Source organism: Chiloscyllium plagiosum, chromosome 6 (genome assembly GCF_004010195.1).
Source record: "Chiloscyllium plagiosum isolate BGI_BamShark_2017 chromosome 6, ASM401019v2, whole genome shotgun sequence".
Classification (NCBI taxonomy): Eukaryota; Metazoa; Chordata; class Chondrichthyes; order Orectolobiformes; family Hemiscylliidae; genus Chiloscyllium; species Chiloscyllium plagiosum.
In genome coordinates, this window is record NC_057715.1 from 26,127,685 (window position 1) to 26,139,617 (window position 11,933).

Consider the following 11,933-nt stretch of genomic DNA (forward strand, 5'->3'; position numbering starts at 1 on the left):
CAGTACCATGGAACGGGTAGAGACTTGATGCATCTAGGTTTTACATCTTTTTGTGCATTTGACAAGAGGATCAATAGCCAGAGCTCTGGTCCTTCAAGTCCCTCTCGAATATAAAAGCAAAATACTGTTCTGGAAAATAATAATAAAGTGTATCAGAAATAATGAACAGATCTGGCAATATCAATGCTGTAATTCTAGTTTTATTGACACCCTGATTTTCATTATTTCAGCATTAATGGATTTGCAAATACTTACTTGGTAGGAAAAAGCTTGCATATTGCTCATCATTTTGGAAGCCATAATATCTTATATCTGTGAGTGTTAAATTTTCTGACCTAATGCTCTTGTGAAGTACCTTGGAATGTTATTTTACAATGTTCAAGATGCCATATGACTTCAAAATGTCATTGCTTTTGTTATTGCACCATTTCCATTGGTTTCCTCTTTGCCTTATGCAGAAAATAGGGGGTTAGACTATTGCTAAGATCAGGGACTCTATAAATCAGACTTACCTGCCTTCTTGGCCATTAGACAGCTTGGAATAGGGGCAGCCTGTATGAAATTGGGTTCAGTCTTGGTAATCAGTCTGAATATATACAATTATTACAAAATTTCTTTATTTCTAAGGGTACCTTGTTGAACAGGAAAGTGAGTAGTTTTAAGTATACCCTTGTTGTAAGTCTACAATAGTGAATAGAGCAGATTCTTTATTGATTATATATTTTATTGAAATATGAAGTTGTAATATTAAGTTAACCTGGAGCAGTGTTTTGTAGAGGAATAAGACAGTGCTATTTTCTGGGTCTATAGTTTGGGAGAAGCAAAAATGGCTTTTAGTAGAGTGATATGTTCTTCTTGTCAGATGTGGGAGTTTAGGGAGAGTTTACTTGTTACTGAGGATTAGTCGTTGCTTGCGAATCCTATCATATTGAATGGAACAGTTTGAGCATCAGTTGAAGGCAATGAGGAATTTACAAGAGCAAGAGGGTGTGATGGATGACATTTATAGGAAGGGAGAAAAGCCGCAGATGCAGTCACATAGATGGGTTAAGTCCAGGAAAGGTAAGAGAGTTGGCAGGTAATACAGGAACCTTCTGTAGCTATCCCCATTTCAAACGATTATGCTGTTTTGGAAAATTTAGATGGTGATTGACTCTCAGGGGAATGTAACATGAACAGCCAAATTTCTGGTATCGAATCGGCTTTAATGTAATGAGGGGTATGTCGGGTTCCAAGCAATCAATTCTGTTAGGGGACTCTCTAGTCAGAAGCACAGACAGGAGTTTCTGTGGTCAGCAATGAAAAATCAGAAAATGTGTTGCCTCCCTGGTGCCAGGGTCAAGGATATCTCAGAGAGGGTGCAGAATGTTCTCAAAGAGGAGAGGGACCAGCAGGAGGTCATTCTACACATTGGAACCAATTATATAGGAAGGGAAAGGATGAGATTCTAAAGGGAGAATATAGAAAGTTAGGCAGAAATTTAAAAGAAGGTCATCAAGGGTAGTAATATTTGGATTACTCCCAGTGCTACAAGATAGTGTGGGTAGGAATCGGAGGATAGAACAGATGAATGTTTGGCTGAGGAGCTGGTGTATGGGGGAAGGATTCACACTTTTGGATCAATGCAATCTCTTCTCGAGTAGAAGTGAACTGTACAAGAAGGACAATTGCACCTGAATTGGAAGAGGACTAATATACTCGCAGGGAGATTTGCTAGAGCTGCTCAGAAGGATTTAAACTAGTAAGGTGGGAGTGTGGGACCCAAGGAGATCGTGACAAAAGAGATCAATCTGAGATTAGTACAGTTGAGAAAAGAAGCGAGTCAAGCAGTCAGGGCAAGCAGGGAAAAAGCAGAGAACAAGGTAGGACTGATAAATTAAACTGCATTTATTTCAATGCAAGAGGACTAATAGGGAAGGCAGATGAACTCAGGGCATGGTTAAGAATATGGGACTGGGATATCATAGCAATTACAGAAACATGCTCAGGGATGGACAGGACTGGCAGTTTAATGTTCCAGGATAGAAATGCTACATGAAGGACAGAAAGGGAGGCAAGAGAGAAGGGGGTGGGGGGGGGAGGTGCAGTTTTGAGAAAGAATAGTGTTATAGCTGTACTGAGGGAGGATATTCCCAGAAATACATCCAGAGAAGTTATTTGATTGAAACTGAGAAATAAGGAAGGGATCATCACCTTATTGGGATAGTATTATAGACTCCTTAATAGTCAGTGGGAAATTGAGAAACACATTTGTAAGGAGATTTCAGTTATCTGTAAGAATAATACAGTGGTTATGGTAGGGGATTTTAACTTTCCAAATATAAACCGGGACTGCCATAGTGTTAAAGGTTTAGATGGAGACGAATTTGTTAAGTATGTCCACGAAAATGTTTTGATTCAGTATGTGGATGTATCTACGAGAGAAAGTGCAAAACTTTGGGAAATAAGGCAGGGCAGATACTGAGGTATCAATGGGGGAGTACTTGGGGCCAGCGACCATAATTCTGTTAGTTTTAAAATAGTGATGGAAAAGATAGACCAGATCTAAAAGTTGAAGTTCTAAATTGGAGGAAGGTTAATTTTGATGGTATCAGGCAAGAACTTTCAAGAGCTGATTGGGGGCAGATGTTCTTGGTAAAAGGACAGCTGGAAAATGGGAAGCCTTTAAAAATGAGATAACAAGAGTCCAGAGACTTTATATTCCTGTTAGGGTGAACGGAAAGGCTGGCAAGTGTAGGAAGTACTGGATGACTCGATAAATTGAGGCTTTAGTTAAGAAATCGAAGGAAGTATATGTCAGATATATGTAGGAGAGATTGAATGAATCCTTAGAAGAGTATAAAGGCAGAGGAATATACTTAAGAGGGAAATCAGGAGGGCAAAAAAAGGCCATGAGATAGCTTTGGCAAATAGGATTAAGGAGAATCCAAAGGCTTTTTACAAACATATTAAGGACAAAAGAGTAACAAGGGAGAGAATAGGGCCACTCAAAGATCAGCAAGGCAGCCTTTGTGTGGAGCCACAGGAGATGGGGGAGATATTAATGAGTATTTTGCATCAGTGTTTCCTGTGGAAAAGGACATGGAAAATATAGAATGTGGGGAAATAGATGGAGACATCTATGTCCATATTGCAGAAGAGGAAGCTAGATGTCTTGAAACGCATAAAGGTGGATAGATCCCCAGGACCTGATCAGGTGTTCCCTAGAACTCTGTGGGAAGGTAGAAAAGTGATTGCTGGGCCTTTTGCTGAGATATTGTTATCATCGATAGTCAAAGGTGTGGTGCCGGGAGACTGCAAGTTGACTAACGTGGTACCACTATTTAAGAAAGTTGGTAAGGACAAGCCAGGGAACTATAGACCAACGAGCTTGGTGTAGGTGGTGGGCAATTTGTTGAAGGGAATCCTGATGGGCAAGATTTGCATTTGGAAAGGCAAGGATTGATTAGGGATAGTCAACATGGCTTTGTGCATAGGAAATCATGTTTCACAAACTTGATTGAGTTTTTTGAAGAAGTAACAAAGAGGATTATGAGGGCAGAGTGGTGAACGCAATCTATATGGACTTCAGTAAGGCATTTGACAAGGTTTCCCATGGGAGACTGGTTAGCAAAGTTAGATTTCATGGAATACAGGAAGAACTAACCAATTGGATATAGAACTGGCTTGAAGGTAGAAGACAGAGTGTGGTGGTGGAGTGTTGTTTTTCAGACTGCGGGCCTGTGACCAATGGATGCCACAAGGATCGGTGTTGGGTCCACTACTTTTCGTCATTTATACAAATGATTTGGATGTGACCATAGAAGGTATATAGTTAATAAGTTTGCAGATGACACCAAAATTGGATGTGTAATAGACAGCGAAGAAGGTTACCTCAGATGACAGTGGGATCTTGATCAGATGGGCCAATGGACTGAAGATAATTGTGAGGTGATACATTTTCAGAAAGCAAATCTTAGCCAGACTTATCCACTTAATGGTAAGATCCTAGAGAGTGTTACTGAACAAAGAGACCTTGGAGTGCAGATTCATAGTTCCTTGAAAGCAGAGTCACAGGTAGATAGGTTAGTGAAGAAGGCATTTGGTATGCTCTCCTTTTTATTGGTCCTAGTATTGAGCTTAGCGGTTGGGTGGTCATATTGCAGTGATACAGGATGTTGGTTAGGCCACTTTTGGAATATTGTATGCGATTCTGGTCTCCTTCCTATTGGAAGGATGTTGTGAAACTTGAAACGGTTCAGAAAATATTTACAGAGATGTTCCCAAGGTTGGAGGATTTGAGCTAAAGGGGGAGGTTGAATAGGCTGGGGCTGTTTTCCCTGTAGCATTGGAAGCTGAGGGGCAATCTTTTAGAGGCTTATAAAATCATGAAGGGCATGGATCGGATAAATAGACAAGGTATTTTCCCTGGGGTGGGGGAGACCATAACTTGAGGGCATAGGTTTAGTGTGAGAGGGGAAAGATATAAAAGAGACCTAAGGGGCAACATTTTCACGCAGAGGGTGGTGTGTGTATGGGATGAGCTGCCAGGGGAAGTGGTGAAGGCTTCTACAATTGCAACATTTAAAAGACATCTGGATGGGTATATGAATAGGAAGGATTTGGAGGGATATGGGCCGGGTGCTGGAAAGTAGGACTAGATTAGGATGGAATATCTGGTCAGCGTGGACGAGTTGGACTAAAGGGTCTATTTCTGTGCTGTACATCGCTATGACTCTTTGATTTTAAGTTTCAGAACCTTGTAATCAGGTAGAAAGTGGCATTGATATCTCCCTCTCCCGCACAAGCGCAACACCCTCCCATTGTGCTTGCAAATTCATTTGAAACCAATACCAGAATATGCCAACACCTGTTATCCTGAAGTACTTTTTAGGATTGGGAACTGACCATGGGATTATTTGTTTAAAGGGGGTTGTGACTGTTTGTGAAGCCTTACACTTTGGGAAATTGACCTACTGGTAAAACTGATGTACACTCCTGTGCTGCTTTCTGGATTAGTGGTGCTGGAAGAGCACAGCAGTTCAGGCAGCATCCGAAGAGCAGTAAAATCGACGTTTTGGGCAAAAGCCCTTCATCAGGTTTCCAGCATCTGCAGTCATTGTTTTTACCTACTCCTGTGCTGCTACCTGTTTTCCATCAGGTGCTTTTGCCTTGCAAACAAGTTGTCTCCCTTTGATTTGTACAATGGTGCACTGAAGACTGATGAACTTCTTAAATGTTTTATATGATGGATTGCAAACATCCAGTCATGTAGAAATTTAATGGTTTGATCAGAACTGTGGCACTAATGTCTCAATGTAACATTAACTCTTATCTAGACTATAAATCACCAATGAAGGTGCCAGGAAAATTTACAAGAATGATACCACAAGTTGCTGCTGTTACCTAGTAGCAAGAAGAAAATAGATGAAGCGATTAAAAGTACAGACATTGGAGAGTTATGAGCTGTGACTGAGTTTGTGCAAAAGGTAGATCAGAAACATGGACAGGTGAGTGCGCAGCAATTGCAAAACAAAACTTCTGGAGCGGGTTGTGTCAAGGGGCTTGTGTGATTTCACTCATCTTTTATCTTCTCTCATTATCAACTCCTCTTCCTCTTTCAAATATATAGGAAAGAACTAACATAATTCCTAGCATGAAAAAATGTTCACTGCAAAACCAATTAACAGCTGTTAGCAAGACAATAATGGGAAAACAGTTGTGCAAGCCATATAGTTCACAGTTCATCACCATATACCAACAACGACTGCTCCCTTGACAATGTAGAATGAGAAAACCAATCCCTCCCCCCAGAATTTTGATGAAAAAATTTGATTTTGAATTCAAGAACCGCTCCTGAGACTTGAGCACAAGGTCCACGTTAACAAACCATTGCAATATTTGAGGAGGTGTTGCCTTTCATATGGAATATTAAATCAAAGCCAGTCTGCTCTATTAGGGAAGTATATGATTGCAGAACAATGAACTGGGAAGGGGCAAGAATTCCCAGCCAATAATTATGCTTCAACCGATATTAATAGAGTGATTACCTGGTTATTTTCATATCCATTTATTGAATCTTACTGTGTGCAAATTGACTGCAGCCATTTCTACATGTCAACAGTGACTATACTTCAAATGTATTTAGCTGGCTGTCAAGTGCTGAAGTTGTGAAAGATGCTAAATAGTTGCAAATGCATTTTTCCCCGACCTTTTCGCCCAGAGGAGCATGTACAAAGTGTGTCCATTTTGATGTAAAACTATTAGTCTGAGAAGACATAAGATTGAAAAGAATTAAACAGTGTCTGAAGATCCTGAAGAAAAAGAATGACATCTCTTTAAATTAAGCTAATTGTGTTTATGTGATACATGAAAGTGTTGAATCAATTCCACAAGAGGTTAAATAGGCTTCACAAAGTCCTGTTTGCTACATTTAACAGAAGTAATAACAGATTTTATTGTGAAATAAGACAAGGTTATTTATTAACTTACAGTTACATTACATTCTGCTTAATTATATCTCTGATGGAAGATATAATGTTAATGCTAACGGAAACCCTTCCTGAGTTTAATTCTTTGGCAATAGGTAATCAAAACTATACTCTCCAATTAAAGTTGATTGTATGATACTGATATTTGTTGATGTGACTCACTTGAGAGTTCTTACTCTAGACTGTAGTAATTTCAATAAACACAACGGTATGTCTGCACTTTTCTGTCAACAGAATTGTTCAAATCACTGTCTAAAGTGTGAATTCTGGAAGACAACATCACTCTCTTTTAAGTTCATTGCATTGAGGATATGGTCCAGCATAGGGTTCCTGATTAAAATTCATAACATCACACAATATGTTGATAGAAAATACAACAATGTACAGAATATAAAAAAAACTGTGCTGGAAATCTGAAATTAAACTAAAATTACACAACATTTAAAAAGGGAAATAGACATTGACATCTCAGGCTGTTTCTCCATTAACACAAATTATGTCTAACTGTCCTGGCCAAAATATAAATTTAATTAATTCTCTCAGTACTTGTTCTACATCCCCAGTATTCTCAGTTGGATTTACAAGGTATACAGTATCGCCTGATCTCGTCCAGTGGGATATATCAAGAAATATCTGACATTTTTCGATTAATTTCGACACTTTCAAGGAACCTTCAACTGTTTTCAATCACTGAAATGTAATCTTTCAACTATCAGTCAATAACAATTGACTTATAAATTGACAGCCCAAATGATCACCAACTGACATCATCATTAATTGACATCAAATCACTATCGGCAATCATTCGCTAATAGTTATGGTTGTCTACCTAGGAAATTCCGTGTCATTGGTTATTAGCTTTGTGGGTCCTTACATGACTGATGAGTCTGATCTTAGAGTTTCATCTTTGACTACACATTTGGGAGATGCAACTGGTACTTGGCCTCCAGATAATTGGCATTCATTTCTTAGGTTCCTTTTCATATCTCCGCGAAAAATTGTGTTCCTCCAAGTCAGTTTCTTTAGAACGAAGGTCTCCCAAGAGTTGACATTTCTGTTTCATTTCTTGAGGTAAGCCTTCAGGGAGTCTTTAAACTGCTTCCCAGTCCACTTTTCATTCAAATGCTATTCTCAAATATAACGTCTGATTTCAAGTATTTGTAGATTAATGGTCATTTTATTTCCTGCAGTGCTTTTGGTTGACTGCAGATTGACTAAGAAATTTAACTAAGTCTCTGCAGTAAGAGAATTTGACTGAATCCCACCGCAACTTGATAAGCAACCATTATCATTTTCTACAGTCTAGCAGAGTATGGATGTATATTAAGAATTTTAGGCTATTTTAGTTTTTTTTGTCAATCTTTGAGACATTGTGTGACTCAATGATTTTTTTCATGTTTGTTTAATAACATTTCATGAGAAGCCCATCTTGGATTACACTACAGTGCTGGTTAGGATATTACAAAATTCTTGAGTATTGGAGAATTAAAATAGTCCATTTATCTATGTATAATATAGGAGTAAATGCTCAGTGCAGTATCCACTTGTAAATACTGCTGGTTATACCATATATATATTAACTATCACAATTTTTAAACCTGTTTTTATTTTGGATGACATTTTGGGTGACTTCCAGGTTACACCCTCTCTGTTTCCAACTTTTGTTTTATATTTACCGTTCTCTTCATCGAATCATAGAGATGTACAGCATGGAAACAGACAGGGGCTGTTTTCCCTGGAGCGTCGGAGGCTGAGGGTTGACCTTATAGGGGTTTACAAAATCATGAGGGGCATGGATAGGATAAATAGACAAAGTCTTTTCCCTGGGGTGGGGGAAGTCCAGAACTAGACGGCATAGGTTTAGGTGAGAGGGGAAAGATATAAAAAAGACCTAAGGGGTAATTTTTTCACATAGGGTGATACGTGTATGGAATGAGCTGCCTGAGGAAGTAGTGGAGACTGGTACAATTGCAACATTTAAAAGGCATTTGGATGGGTATATGAATAGGAAGGGTTTGGAGGGATATGTGCCGGGTGCTGGCAGGTGGGACTAGATTGAGTTGGGATATCTGGTTAGCATGGACAGGTTGAAACGAAGGGTCTGTTTCCATGCTGTACATCTCTATGACTCTATGACTATGACTTTGGTCCGACTCGTCCATCCCAACCAGATATCCTAAATTATCTAGTCCCATTTGTCAGCACTTCGCCCAAATCCCTCCAACATCTTCCTGTTCATATACCCAGCCACATGCCTTTTAAATGTTGTCATTATACCAGCCTTCACCACTTCCTCTGGCAGCTAATTCCACACACGTACCACCCTCTGGGTGAAAACATTGCTCCTTAGGTGCTGTTCATATCTTTCCCCTCTCACCCTAAACCTATTCCCTCTAGTTCTGGACCTCCCTACCCCAGGGACCTTGCCTATTTATCTTAACCATGCCTCTCATGATTGTATAAACCTCTAAAAGGTTGTCCCTCAGCCTCCGACGCTCCAGGGAAAATATGCCTAACTTATTCAACCTCTCCCTATAGCTCAAACCCTCCAACCCTGGCAACATCCTTGTGAATGTTTTCTGAACACTTTCAAATTTCACAACATCCTACCTATATAAGGGAGACCAGAATTGCACACAACACTCCATAAGTGGCCTAACTAATGTCCTCTATAGCCGCAACATGACCTCCCAACTCCTATACTCAATGCTTTGACTAGTAAAGGAAAGCATATCAAAAGTCTTCTTCACTATCCTGCAACTCCACTTTCAAGGAACTACGAACCTGCATCCCAAGGTCTCTTTGTTCAGCAACACTCCCCAGTTATACACGTTTTAGTCCTGCCCTAATTTGCCTTTTCAAAATGCAGCACCCCACATTGATCTGAAGTGATTATATGTGTTCCATTAATGAGAAGTTATTTGTATTTGCATCTTCAGTTAATGTGCATTATTTTTCAGAAATTTTATAGATGACATTTCATTAGGAATTTTGAAGTGTTGAAATGTACACTGGTTCTTGTAAACAAACTTGTGAATTAAAATGTATTCGATATCGTGCATCACAAAAATCAATAACCAGATTAATTAATGATCTCAATCATGGGCTTTGATATTTTATTTATTTCATTATTATTAATTAGGATTGGGATGATAAAAGGCAATTTGAAAACTGGACTTTCGGATTGGTCAGGAAGATGAAGGACGGTCACCTTCTGGTAAGGTGGCACTGAGTGTGGGGTGGATAGAAAGAGAGTTCCTCCAAAGCACTTTAAAACTGTGCCTCTATGTCTCAATCCTTTTATGAATGGGACTAGTATGTCCTGATCTACTTTGTTCAAATTCTTCACGATTTGAAAACTTCTATCAGAGCTGAAGCCGAAACAGTGTTCTCGTATATTCATCAAACTGTCTCTGCTTTTATATTCTATGCCCTGAGTGATGAAGTCTAGTATATGGTATGATTTATTTGCAGACCTCTCTACCTGTCTTAATATAGTTAATGACTGATGTGCATACATACCCAAGTTTCTTTGCTCCTGCAAGCCCTTTAGAGCAGTATTCTTTACTTATACTTTCTCTCCATGTTCTTTGTGTCAAAGTGTATTACCTCAGACTTCACATTGAACTTTATCTGTCACCTATCCACCCACCTGACAAACTTGCCAATGTCTTTTGCAAGTTCTACACTTTCCTCTTTACAGTTTGCAATTCCTAAGTCGACTAAAAACTTTGACATTTTCACTTGCACACCACGATCTCAATCATTTATATAAAGCAGGAAAAGCTAGGGTCCCAGTTGTGTTACCTGGGGAAATATCCATGAAGAATTACTTGCTTGTTCTAAACCTATACTTATATTGCATACTCTTAACAGTACAGGACATTAATAGCATTTCAAAACTAGTAAATCAAGGGGAGAGAATAAATATAATATGTATCACCAGAGAAAATATAATAGGGAAACAGATAGGGCTGAACACAAATTAATTATCTGGATCTGATAGGTTGCATCATAGGATGTTAAAGGAAGTATCTGTAGAGAAAGTGATGCACTGCAGTAATTGTCCAATAATCCTTTCATTCTGGAGAAGTCCCAGAGGATTGGAGAACTGGCAATGTAATGCCTTTATTTGAAAAGACAGAGAGAAAATAAATAAAGTTAGGTTAACATCTGTAATTCGGAAAATGTTACAGTCTATTATAAAGGATTTATCAGCAGAACATTTAGAAATGCAAAATATAATCAAATAAGATCCCCATTGCCTTATGAAGGGGAAATCATGCTTGCCAATGTAATATAGTTCTTTCAGGAGGTGACAGGCAGGTTAGGTAAAGGGGGACCAGTAGTTATAACATATATGGACTGGCAAAAAGCATTTGTTAAGTAACTACATATTAAACTACTAATAAGATAAGAATGCACAGTGTTACAGGTAATGTATTAGTATGGATAAAAGATTGGCTGACTAATAGAAGTCAGAGGTGGGCACACTAAAGGAGTGCCACAGGGATCAATGCATGGGGTCACAAGTATTTACACCTATATAAAAATGACTCACAAGCGAAAAGTGCATGAATTATTGTGAAGTTTGTGGATGACACAAACCTGTGTCTCTTTATTAAACAGCAAATGGTATTTTGGCATTTATTTCAAAGAGGATGAAATATAAAAATAGGAAAATCTTGCTCAAACTATCGAAGGCACTTGTTAGACTACACCTAGAATACTGTGAACAGTTTTGATCCCCTTATCTAAGGATAGATATACTGACATTGGGAGCAGTTCAGAAAAGGTTCATGAGACTGAACATGGTTGTGGAGAGATTTTCTCATGAGTTGAGTTTGACTAAGTTTGACCTGTACTCATTGGAGTTTAGGAGATGGAGAAGCAATCATATTGACCACATAAGATGTTTTGTGGGCTTGACAAGATAGATATGGAAACCTTTTACCTTGTGGGACTGCATAGGATCAGAGAGCATAATCTCAGAATAAAAGCTTGCATATTTAAAATAGAGATAAGGAGGAATCTCTCCTCACAGAGGTTAGTGAATCTATGGATTTCTTTACTGCCAAGGTTGGGTCAAACTATCAAACTGTGTCATTAAGAATATTCAAGGCTGAGACAGACAGATTTTTAGTCAGTAAGGGAATCCGCCACCTCCAAAAAGACCCCACCACCAGGGATATATTTCCCTCCCCACCCCTTTCCGCCTTCCGCAAAGACCGTTCCCTCCATGACTACCTGGTCAGGTCCACGCCCCCCTACGACCCACCCTCCCATCCTGGCACTTTTCCCTGCCACCGCAGGAACTGTAAAACCTGTGCCCACACCTCCTCCCTCACCTCCATCCAAGGCCCTAAAGGAGCCTTCCACATCCATCAAAGTTTTACCTACACATCCACTAATATCATTTATTGTAGCTGTTGCTCCCGATGGGGTCTCCTCTACATTGGGGAG